Genomic DNA, 12,196 nt, shown 5'->3' with positions numbered 1-12,196 from the left:
CAACTGAATTTTAAGCTTACAAACTTCAAATCTTAGCTCAACCAAGGATGCAGGTGTTTCCAGGGCTGCACTAGAACCTGCCAGAAGCAAACTGTATAGAGCGTGGTTCCATGAGGCTGCGTCAGACACGGGGCACTGACTGGGCAGGCTGGGCACCCACGGCTCAGCAATGCTCCTCCATGCAACACCTGCTGGGGCTTCGATCCTAAATATGTGCTTGAAGTTCAGGCAGACAGAGGACAGAATCTTCAAGTTCTAATTCTGCCCATGATGCCTGCCATAATAGCAGTGTGGTGCTCTGAACACTGGACCTGCACACCTCTTAGGCAGAGGTACTGACAGATACTTCCTTCTCCTGCATTTTGCATCTCTGTCTAGGGATTCACCCAGACACATGTCAAAGTCATGTGACAACCAGCTCTTCAGTGCAATAAAATGGATACTTACAAGTTAAGAATTTAGACAATTAGCTCTTTGCATTTGGTTCTTAAGAACTTGTTCTCTGGTCTCTGAAGCTCTGGCTCTAAGTTTATAGAAAATGGGGACTCCAGAGATGTTTGTGGAAAGTCATGGAGAGCCACCTGATCCGGGGCTGCTCTGGGGAGGAGTGGACAGGTCTGCTTCCACGGAAAGAGAAAAGCACAGAAAAGATTCATTGCCCATGAGAGCCAGGACCACTGCCTCCTCCAGGAAGGAGGCGTGAGTGGGAGTCCTCTGCTCAGCTGGGATCCGCTCTGAGGGTCCACCTGCCGCAGAAGCAGGCCACCTCGAGAGCTCCAGGCCTGCGGCTCCCTGACTGCAGGCTACGCAAATCCCACGGCCAAGCACCATGCTCCGACTGGCGGCAGGGGGGGCAGGCTCGGCCCGCCTGCAGATACCCAGATGCCTCTGTCCTGAGCGCCCGAACTTGAACAAGGACTAAATCCATGAACTAAGCTGTGAGCGTCCACGTGCGTGTTCACAGCAGGACCCGACTCTACACACCGGCTCCTGAGTCGGGCCCTGACGACGGGGAGGAGCTGTGGGCAGTGCTGCTCGCTCCAGACTTGGCTCCGAGCCTCGGCCCCCACCCTCCGCCGCCCACACAATGGGAGGAGCAGGAGCAGATGGGCTGTCCGTCCAGGAAGGGCCCCGCACGCGGAAGGAGGCGGTGTGGGCCGTGTGCGGGGCTGACGTCCGTGGACCCTAGGGGCCACGCCAAGCCTGGGACAGTTAAAGGCTGAGACAGGACGCTGCCCACTCAGGAGAAATACAGCTCCACCCCGGCCCCTGCGACCTGCCAGCGCTCTGGTCTCCTCTGGCCCCTGCTGCCCCAGAACTGCCTCCTCGGATGGAGCCCCAGCACCACGCCCCTGGGCCCCACGTGCAGACATGAAAGGCTTCCTTCCCGTCCCAGGCCCGCAGACAGTCTGGGGCACCGGCTCCTCTGGCCATGGGAGGCTCCGACCGGAGCGGGCAGGGTGCTCGGAGGGGCTGACAGCCTCCCTGTCACAGCCTTGCTCTCTGAGGGAGGCAGGTTGCAGCTCCCGGGCTCCTCCTCCCGGAAGCTCACACAGACAAAGCAAATCAGCCCAGGTCACAGTGAGGACATCTGGAACTGACATCTCCGGACACTCACAGGCAGGCATGGATTTCCACATGCTTCCAAGACTGAGCGTGCTTGAAAATACAAATAGAACATATGCCTGTGAATCATGAACAGACAAAAGTAGAAATGTTTCTAAGAAAATTTGCTGAAATCCACTGTCTTGAGTCTATTAAAGACTCTTGCCTCTGTCTCCTCTGAATCTTGACCTTTATTCCAAGAGGCAACTGCTTGTCTTAGGGCAAGTGTCCCAGGTGCAGGGTGACTCGTGTGAATATCAGGAGAGCTGTTGCCGAGAGAAGGGCCGACTTGGCTCTCCGTTTTTTGACAAGGATTTCAGACGCTACAATTTGACACACCAGACTTTGTCGACTGATGTGTGGCTCCCAGGGTGGGACTTTGTTGACACAACCGAGCCTGTGCTCTCAGGGGCTGTAAAAGATCTGCAATCAAGATCTGCAGAGACACAGCTAAGGAGAGGTGAGTTCTAACGGGATGGGAGAGGAAGCCAGGCAGGATTCTTGGAGGAGGGACTCTTGGGGTGGGTCTTGAAGGGTGAACAGGAGTTTTCTAAAAGGACAAATAGGGGACAAAGGGGAGATTTTAGGAAGTTACAGCATGTACGGAAGTCTGAACCACAGCTGGGCAGTGGTGGAGACATGGCTAGAAAGACCCATGGTAGCATAAAAACAGCCGTGGACTGAGGTTTCCTGCTGTGGGTTCAGGGATGCTCAGGAGGGCAGGGACATGGTAACACCAGACACGGGAGTGCTGTCAACACGAGAGTGTAGGGAAATCACGCATGTTGACATTTTGGTAAAAAAAAATTTTTACAAAGTGACACACGAGAAGTTAACACTGTACTCTCTGGGTACTGCCACTCTGGAAGCTATTTCTCAGTTTCCACATTCCCAGGAGGAGAAGTTATGAAAGGGGAAAGCCATCAAACCTGCATGCACAGAACAGGGAAGAAGCGAGTGAAGCAGAGCTGGCCTGGAGGGAACTCAGTGGCGTCAGCTGACCACCATCACAGTGTGTGGTCTGTGCCACAGGGCGGCCGTGGAGGCCGAGATGCTCACCTGAACGAAGCACAAAGGTCCAGGTTACAGGCCAATTCTCCTCAGGTTCCCAAGGGTCATACCAGTTCTGGGGGCCACAATTTAAAGGGGTAAAGCTGTCTGTCTGGAAGAGGACAGGATGAGGGGACTGTAGGAAAGCCAAGTCATAAAAGGAAGATTCGTGATGTCTTGAGATGTTTACCCTGACGACCGGCCGCTCATGGGGTTCACGGCCACATTCAGATACTTGGTGAGCTGCCAAGGCAATAAGAGAGTAGCCCCGCCCTCTGTCAGAACGGACACTGAAGCTGGAACTCAGGGGGGCCAGCTTGGGCTGGACACGGGAGAAACAATGGTAAACCACCGGGACACGTTGAGAGGAGCCTGAGGTCATAGCCAACAGCCTCACTGTGGACGAAAGTGAGTCATTTTGCGGCCCAAGACCCGTCAGCTGATCCTTAGGAGAACAGGGACCAAGCCCTTCTCCCACCTCCATCGTTCCCATCTGCCCGCTCCTCTCCCTGCCCCCGTCGAGTGGTGCCCCGGCCCCTGCAGACGCCCAGGAAGGGGCCCCAGTGCTCCAGGCGGGTCCGAGCACGGGCTGGGTGGCCACCCGAAGGACGCCCCCAGGGAACATCAGTATGGGGAGGGGCCACCCTGGAGAGCGCTTTCAAACTTACGCTGCTGCAGCTTGAACTCCGTAAATGAGCTGACACCGAGGATTATGTTTAGCGAGTTCTCCTACTCACTGCAGAGAAGCCCAGCTCATGCACAACGTTGTGTGCATTTCTGCTGCACAGCAAACGCTTTCCTGCTCTTTCCCAGTCTGGTTTATCACGGATACCGGGCAGAGTTCCTGTTCTGTACAGTAGGGCCTTATTGTTTATCTGTCCTGGATTCACTAGTTCGCATGTGCTAACCCCAAGCTCTGCATCCTTTCCTTCCCCCCACACTCCCTCCTTGCCAACCGCAAGTCCGTTCTCTATGTCCCTGATTCTGTTTCATAGACAGATTCATTTGTGTCATATTTTAGATTCCACATATAAGTGATATCATATGGTATTTGTATTCAACTACACTTTAGTGAAACATAAATTTTAAAAAGGGAAGTCTGGGAACTCAGTGCCTGGGGTACAAAGAAGGTGGCGGCAACGTGGTGTAGCTGCCAGTCTCCCCCCAGGACCCTCTGCAGTTACCCTCAGTGGGGCCATGTTGGCACTGCTCCCCCACACCTCCCATTTGCCAGGAGCCAGAGATGCCCTGGGCGGGGAACACACCGTCTGCCTGCTCTGGCCCCTCCCCTGCCGACTGGAAGGCGTGGGGTCCCGTGGGAAGGGAGGGGGTCATGTGGGTGTGTTCTGAGCAAGGGCAGAGGCCGCCCAGGAGTCCCAGAAGGATTATGTAAACACTCTAAGCATCTTCACTCACTGCGCCCCACCATCCTCTCCCCCGCCCACCCCCTCACTGAAGGAGCCTCACACGCCCATTAGTAACTCAGCCATTCACTTGGCTCACAATCTGAGGAAAAGGGCTGAACTGCTGACCTCAGGAGCCCCATGTCCAGACCCGGAATCGACACTTAAAAGAAGGCCCAGCCCAGGACTTCCCTCACAAGCAGTGAACTGCAGACGACACATTCATTAATTAGAGCTCTTTTCTGGCTCCGGCTAAGTCTGTTCTCTGGGAAAGAGATTACGATCTTGGTGCAGAGTAAGCTGGCCTGCAAACCGGAAGGCTTCTGCAGGGTCAGCTGGCCCAGATTCCACGTCCCTGCGCATGTGACCAAGCTCACCTCAGGTGGACTGTTAAAGAGAGGCCGTTAGAGCCTCGGGTGCCCTCTCTCTGGTCACACAGCGCCCCAGCCCCCACACTGACCTGAGTCGCCCTCAGCACGTCTGGACGATGCTCCCAGTGCATTCCAGGCCCCTGGAGCACCTGTCACAGCGCAACTGGACCTCGGCTCATGTCCTGCAGCCATGCGCAGGGGCCATGCTCGGGGTGGGGGGCTTCCGCTTACTGAGACTACTCTCTCCTCCTCCTCATCCCTTCACCATCACGTCCGCATATTGAATAGCCTGCTTGTCGGATACTGTGCTGTGTGTCTTACGTACAGTATCTCATGTGTTGATCACCCCTTTAATCCTCATCCTTCAGATGTTTGAACTCACTCGCCCAAGTCAACGTTACCGAGGGCCGGGGACGGAATTCAAACAAGCCCTTTCCAACTGCCATGCCCGTGACTACAACAGAGGTCCCAGGGGGAGCCTGCCTGCTGCGAAGGTCAGTCTTCTTGCCCGTGAGATTGGACGTCATGTAGAAGACGGTGTATCATGGGGCAAAGCTGTCAGACAGGAGAGTGAGCCTGGGAGTGACCGAAGCCCCGCCCAAGGGGAGAGGTGGGGAGATGGGAGAGAAGGGGGCTCCATTCAGGCTCCATGTGGTCAGAGAGGCTGGAGGGAGCTTCCTGCCCAACACGTGGATGTCGGCTGCAAGGGTTGGGGGTAAACATTCCTGGGGGGGCGGTGCGATTCCTGATCTAGAGGAGAAAGTGTAAAATGCTCCTAAGGGCCAAGGTATGCAGGGAGGCTTGTGGTCCAGGGGGAGCACATTTACAAAGCATATTTTACGCTAAATATCACATATAATATAAAGTGGGCTTCCCAGGTGGCTCAGTGGTAAAGCATCCCTCTGCCAAGGCAGGAGACAGGTTCGATCCCTGGGTCAGGAAGATTCCCTGGCAGAGGAAACGGCAACTCACTTCAGTATCCTTGCCTGGGAAATACCGTGGGGGGAGGAGGCTGGCGGGCTACAGTCCATGAGGACACAAAAGAGTCAGACATGACTGAGCACACACAGCACACAACATAAAGCAAAGAAAAGCAAGCCAGCGCTGGTCCTGTGTTAAATCATGAGAGCCTACCCCTCACCCCTCCCCTGATTCACACATCTGCCGATTCCTCAGCTCGTCTCCCAGCACCTGAGAGCTTGTGGCTGAACTCGGAAGCCTGCCCTCTGCCTCGTTACTCAAACCCCCCGGAGCCCACAGGCCTCCACGTCTCACCCTGGCCCTCCCTCCACGTGGAGCCGCCTGGCAGCTCCGCAGCTGCTCTCTCATGGGTGAAAAGGAGGCAAATCGTCTACTTTGACGAATTCTTTGGGGAGTTAATTAACAACAAAGTGGATGCTCCAGGCAGGGCACTTGCACATCAGAGGTTCTCTGCAGCGTCTAAATGCCACAGGGCCTAAATTTCATGGAAAGACACTGGAATATTTAACTGTACGTATGAAATCAATGCAGTGATAGCTCTCAAGCTCTGAGATGACATAGACGTCAAAATCTTTTCATAAAGAATGACAGTTTTTACGTATTTTAAGTGCAAATGTGTAAATGTTCAGTAAATCTTAGCATTTCTATTATGGAACAATTTAAAGAATCAGAATTAGTGAGCACATGTGTTTGAGCCTTAAGGTATCTCACAATGTTTACAAGTATTATGAAACAAATTTCTACTGACTCCTCAAAAGTAGACCTGTCTGTCCTTCCTTCTTTCCCTAAAAACAAAGATCACACAGAAGTTAAGACTTTCAGTTTAGAGAGTGTTTTAAAGAGCATTACAACTCTCTGTGTAACAAGGTCTGAATACAGCTCATTAGGAAAGAATGTCTGGAATCATAACCCCTGGGGGTCCCAGACCCGATGGCCAAGAAACAGAGAAAAGTACGGTCCCTTGGCCACGAGGGTGGAGCACTTCCTTGGGTGACTCCCAGGCATCTCCCGAGAAAAGGCCCTACGCGATCCCATCATTCACAGGAATCAGTGAACAGGATCTTAAGTGGAGGGAGAGGATCTCAGGGTTTCAGACACAGACAAAGCAGAGATTGGACAGCATCCCACAGAGGAGCACAGGCCAGGGCTAGGCGGGGATCTTCCAGCTGGAGAGAGGCCCCAGCCTGAGGGCCAGCATCGGAAAACACTGTGGGAAAGACACAGCCCGCAGGAATGTGTGTCCTCACCCTCTTCCGCATGAGAAACTAGAGGCCTTTCTTCTCCCCGTAGGGCACCACCACCCAAGATTCTTAGGAACAAGGACCTCGGTGAGATCTGAGGGTCAGGTTAACATCCATGATCCCTGCACATCCAACCCGTTCTCTGGTTGAGAGAAAGACTGAGAACTAGAAATGTGTCTGATGATTTTCTAAACGTCACACTGCTCGCTTTCCTTCCAGTAATTCCCGTTGCCCCATTGAGGCTGAGCTGTCCACTCATTCCGAGAGGCAGAACCCAGTGGGTAGTGGGGAGATCATTCAAAGTTACGAGAAAAGCAACATGCAGTGTGTTCTGGTTTCAGCGTCCAGGGCCAGGCAGTCGATGAATGAAATAGAAAAGCCTTCTGCCAGCCTCCCACCGCAGGGCAGTGGGTGCCAACCCCAGGCCGGGGGAGCAGCAGAAACTTTCCCTACATGCTTTCCCCCCAAGAAGCCTTCCTTTCTCACAGGTCCCCCCACCTCCCAGGAGACAGAACAGAGGTGGGTGTGTTCCTTTAAGGCTGAGCATCTACCCTAGAGACAGAATTAACCTGGAAAAGCTGAGGTCTGGATGTACCTAGAGATGATGATACTAACTGAAATAAGCCAGACACAGAAAGAGAGTATCCTATATCAACTATATGCAGGATCTAAAAAAAATGATACAAATAAACCTACATGTAAAACAGAAAAACTCACAGACATAGAAAAGAAACTTAGGGGGGAAGTTTCTTAGGGGGAAGTTTCTTCCCCCCTACCAATGGGGAAGGGGAAGGGATCAACTAGGAGTCTGGGGTTAACATACACACTGCTGCTGCTGCTGCTAAGTCGCTTCAGTCGTGTCTGACTCTGTGCGACCCGAGACAGCAGCCCACCAGGCTCCGCCATCCCTGGGATTCTCCAGGCAAGAACACTGGAGTGGGTTGCCATTTCCTTCTCCAATACATGAAAGTGAAAAGTGAAAGAGCAGTCGCTCAGTCGTGTCCGACTCATAGCAACCCCATGGACTGCAGCCTACCAGGCTCCTCCGTCCATGGGAATTTCCAGGCAAGAAGACTGGAGTGGGTTGCCATTGCCTTCTCCGCATATACACACTACTATATATAAAATAGGTAAACAAGGACCTCTGGTACAGCACAGGGAATTCTTCTCAATATTCTGTAGCGACCTATACTAGAAAAGAATCTAAACAAGAATAGATATGTGTATGTGTATACCTGAATTAGTTTGCTGTCTACGAGAAACGAACAGAAACACTGTAAATCAGCTACACTCCAGCATGGAATAAAGAAGCCTACATCTGAAGCAGGAAGGGGCCAGGTACCTTGAACAGGTGAGCTGAGGTCTTCCTTCCCACCAGATGGCTCACTTGTGGCTCAGCTGGTAGAGAGTCTGCCTGCAGTGCAGGAGACCTGGGTCTGATCCCTGGGCTGGGAAGATCCCCTGGAGAAGGAAAAGGCAATCCACTCCAGTATTCTGGCCCAGAGAACTGTACAGTCCATGGGTTTGCAAAGAGTTGGACACGACTGAGCGACTTTCACTTGCTTAATTATAGATAGAGCATACCGAGTTCATACGCTATAAAGGTGCTTTTCTGCATGTGAATGGTGGTGTATTTTTAAAAATATATTTTATATTCCATTCATATTTTACTTTACATTGGGGTACAGCTGATTTACATGGTAGGGGAGTTTGAAATCTCCCACACACGGGTATGCAGTGGACTCCGGAAGTGGGGGCTGGAGACAGGCTAAGGCTGGTGGGTTAGCATCACCCAGCACATACTGTCTTTACACTCATAACCTAGGAAATGCATTTGCACAGGCTGACCTGTGGATCTGCAGTCTAGCATTTATTTCTTGATGAGAGAAATGAGGGACAGAAACTATCCACAAGCAGGGGATGTGGGAGGAACAAAAAAATCACACATTTGAAAACCTTTCAAATTTATTGTTCATGGTTACAAGTTTCCTTGGGAGACATAATATTTTTTCCCTCTTCTAAAAAAATAACTTGGACTAACCTCAGAAAGCTGGGTTTAATGTTTCTCATACTGTTTCCAGGCAGACTAAAATACCGGCAAGTCTGTATCCACAGGGGGAGAGGTCTGCAGTTCTCCAAGGCTGAATGATTCACCCCGACGAGCTTCTGTCAGTGCCAGAGATGCCTGACGCGCCTTCTGAGCTCCTAGGAGCACAGGGGTGGGCTCCTACCCAGGCTGTCCTACCCGTGATCGCCCTCGAGACACAGTTGTTACTGGAGAGAAGACCAGAGCCAGGGGCCGGCCGTGTCCCCATTCACCTCTGACTTGCATGGGAAAGCATTCAGAGCAGCTGCAGAAACGTGAAAAGGCGACATCTCAGACACTCACCCACATCCTCTCCAAAGCGACAGTTCTAGAGCCTGAAGACTTCAGTTGCAAACACTTTAAAAATGAGATGAAAGCAGGAAGGTGTCACCGGGATCACCGAGCCATGTGCAAAACTGATTGGTGACTGGAGTATTTGAAAGAGCGTTCTTAATGGTCTTATGACTCAATAGATTTCTGTGAAAAGACTACCATAATGTCAGTCCTTCATGTTGTTCTTTCGTTTCCTTCTGGTCCATGCACTTGGAGGTCTGCATGCAGACACATAGGATCTATCCTGAGACTTAGGTCTTTCTGTCAGAAAGTGATCACAGTGCTAGTCTGAATCATAAACATGGCTATTAGTAAACTAATGAGTGCAAGTTGTTCTCAGAATCAAATATTGAAACAACCTCTTAAAGTTTCTATCATTATTCCAAGGCATCACATAGCCATCTGATGCAAAGGATGCTGACGCAGCCTCTGGGCAGTGAGGACGCCAGAACAGGGCCTCCAGGCCTGGGCAGCCCTTCTCCAGCAGGCTGGCCCTTCAAGATTTACTCCAAGGTATTTGCTGACATGGAAACGGAGCCTCTGCCACCTCTCGCTGTGCGATGTGACCCTGAGCAAACAGCATTCCTAGCTGGGCATTACACTGCTTTTCTGCTTGTCTTCAAAACAGACCCCTTGGAAGATGTGTTCATGGTCCGTGTCAGCTTTGCCACCGTTCAGTTCACTCCATCATGTTCACCCCAGTTTTTGTCTCCATGATTCCTCAAAGCTTCCCTTATTAAATTAATAGGACCCCCTTTTGGCAAATTCAGTCCCCACTTCTCAGCAGCTCTAATGGGGCCAGCTCTCAGTCTGTCTGGAAACCCCTTTTTCTTTTGGCACTGCTCTCTGGGGAGTCCTGTCTCACTGGGGTGCGCCTCGTCCCCTCCTGAGGCTGGGGTGTCCTGGCCGGGTTGCCCTGTCTCACTGGGGGTGCTCCTTGTATAGCCGTGGCCTTTCTGTGGCCTACGTGGAGCTTCTGGATGAAGGCTGGTCACTGGGAGCCACAGGCTGAGGGTGAGTCTGGTGACACTGATAGTTTGGTTGAATCCTGATTTTTTATTCTATCTAAAAATCACACAATTGTTTTTCTTTAGATGACTCTCATATAAAAATCATCACCATGTAATAAGCTTAAGAAGCTTCACAACGGAAAATAATAGTCAGCATAACTTAATAGCATGTGGAAAGCGATATTTGGAAAACCACAATAATGATCTTATCTCAGATTTGTTCTGGAAGACATTAATAGTAATTTTACTGAAAAACACTGAGGAATTTGCATTCAGAGCAACTCATCTGAATGAACATAAATTCAATCATTGCTCTAGGCCTAGGAAATAAACCATGTCAAGAGAAAGTACACCAAAGGTGTGCTCGTGATTACAGTCTTAACTTGGTCAAGATGATGAAAACTTTAAAAACACTGGGTGGAGCAGTGTTGATCATATGCCCAAAAACATTAGCTATGTATGAGGTTCTCAAGGGTAGATTAATGGTGATTTCTTATATGAGTTCTGGTCTCCTTCTCAGCTTCTTCTATTAAAAACAACCAAGAAAACAAGTCCTGGTGCATCCTTCTAAAATGTTTACTGGGGCAATTATCATAGACTGTGAGCATTCATACAAGCAGAATTCTTACTACACAAAAAAGTTTGGGACTTTTTAATCCTTTCTGAATGTTTTTGTTTAAAGTGTTTGTCATATTGTCTCCTAGTGTACACATACTGTATAGCACGTATTTCTTGTATCTCTCTCTCTTTAGTTGCCAAGTAGTGTCTGACTCTTGTGACCCTGTGGACTGTAGCCCACCAAACTCCTCTGTCCATGGGATTCTCCAGGCAAGAACACTGGAGTGGGTTGCCGTTTCCTTCTCCAGTGGATCTTCGCAACCCAGGAATCAAACCTGGCTCTCCTGCATTGCAGGCAGATTCTTTACCAACTGAGCTATGAGGGAAGCCCTATATTTGTTGTATACTTCCCCCAAACTTGCTGGTGTAAGGGAACCACAGACTTACTATCTCATTGTCACTGGCCCCGCCTGGTGTTTCTGCCATGGTGCCTGGTGAAGCAGAGTCATGATGCTGGCAGGGCTGAGGATGGAGGGGCCCCTTCCAAGCTGGCTCACGCCCATGGCCAGCGATGGGTCCAGGTGTTCGGTGGAAGGCCTGAGGCCCCACGCATGTGCCCTCTTGCACAGACTGCTGAGGGCCAGGAGATGGAGCCTGGCCGAGCAGCCAAGTGGGCAGCCACAGCCCCTTGTCTATGTCAGCCTCAGCAGGGACGCCCCGTGGCCTCCACTAGACTACTGGTGACATCCAGTGCAAGGGGGCGTGGGAGATGACGGGGAGCCGGGACAGTGGGAGGCCCACAGGGGTCCCGTCCTGAATGTGCCTGTGAACCCATGCCTTTCAAACGCCTTCCACCGGAAACGAGGGAAAAAACAGACGGGCTGAGAGAGAGAGGAGAAGACGGAAGGGAGGGAGGGAGGAAGCCAGCACGGAGGGAGGCAGGGAGGAGGCGACTAGTAGAAACACTGAGGTGTCTGCATGTGGGGCCAGAGGGGCTTTCAGACACTGAAAGAATTAAGTAGATGCATACCCCATACTTCTTCCTTCCACTTAACATGGACCTCACGCTGGCAATCAGGTTATTGACATTAAAAGGAGAAGGCTGAAGAGTCACTAGCTCCTCTCAGCAGTCAAGACATGACTCTCTGTCATCTCATGACTCCTGTGTCTTCCAAGGGGACGTGATGCAGATGTGGTGTGAACAATGTCAGCTTCAACTATTTGCAAAAACTCACTTACTTGCTCATTTCCCCTGCCGCTGCTGCATCAACAGTGCGTGTGTGTGTGTGCACATGCACGTGCATGCTCACGCTTAGTTAAATCTGACTCTTCGCAACCCCATGGACTGCAGCCCAACAGGCTCCTCTGTCCAAGGGATTCTCCAGGCAAGAATACTGCAGTGGGCTGCCATTTCCTCCTCCAGGGGGTCTTCCTGACCCAGGGATTGAACTTGTGTCCCCTGCATTGGCAGGCGGGTTCTTTACTGCTGAGCCAGCGAGGAAGCCTGTTGTGTGAACACACTATTAACATATTTCAGGGCTTTTATCCCCAACAAATT

At 51.3% G+C, this 12,196-nt stretch overlaps 1 protein-coding gene and 1 long non-coding RNA gene across 6 annotated transcripts in view; one reads left to right on the top strand and one right to left on the bottom strand.

The window, feature by feature from the left end:
- PALLD (palladin, cytoskeletal associated protein) overlaps window positions 1–12,196 on the bottom strand; it is a 373,189-nt gene that overhangs the window by 128,780 nt on the left and 232,213 nt on the right. The window lies entirely within an intron of this gene.
- LOC136148639 (uncharacterized) lies at window positions 1,146–8,896 on the top strand. The gene is made up of 3 exons (XR_010659533.1): window positions 1,146–2,065; window positions 4,798–4,923; window positions 8,767–8,896. It is a non-coding gene; the product is annotated as an uncharacterized lncRNA (long non-coding RNA).

This window comes from Muntiacus reevesi, chromosome 17 (genome assembly GCF_963930625.1).
Source record: "Muntiacus reevesi chromosome 17, mMunRee1.1, whole genome shotgun sequence".
NCBI classification, from domain to species: domain Eukaryota; kingdom Metazoa; phylum Chordata; class Mammalia; order Artiodactyla; family Cervidae; genus Muntiacus; species Muntiacus reevesi.
The sequence above is the reverse complement of the archived record's forward strand: the minus strand, read 5'-3'. Positions and strand labels throughout refer to the sequence as shown.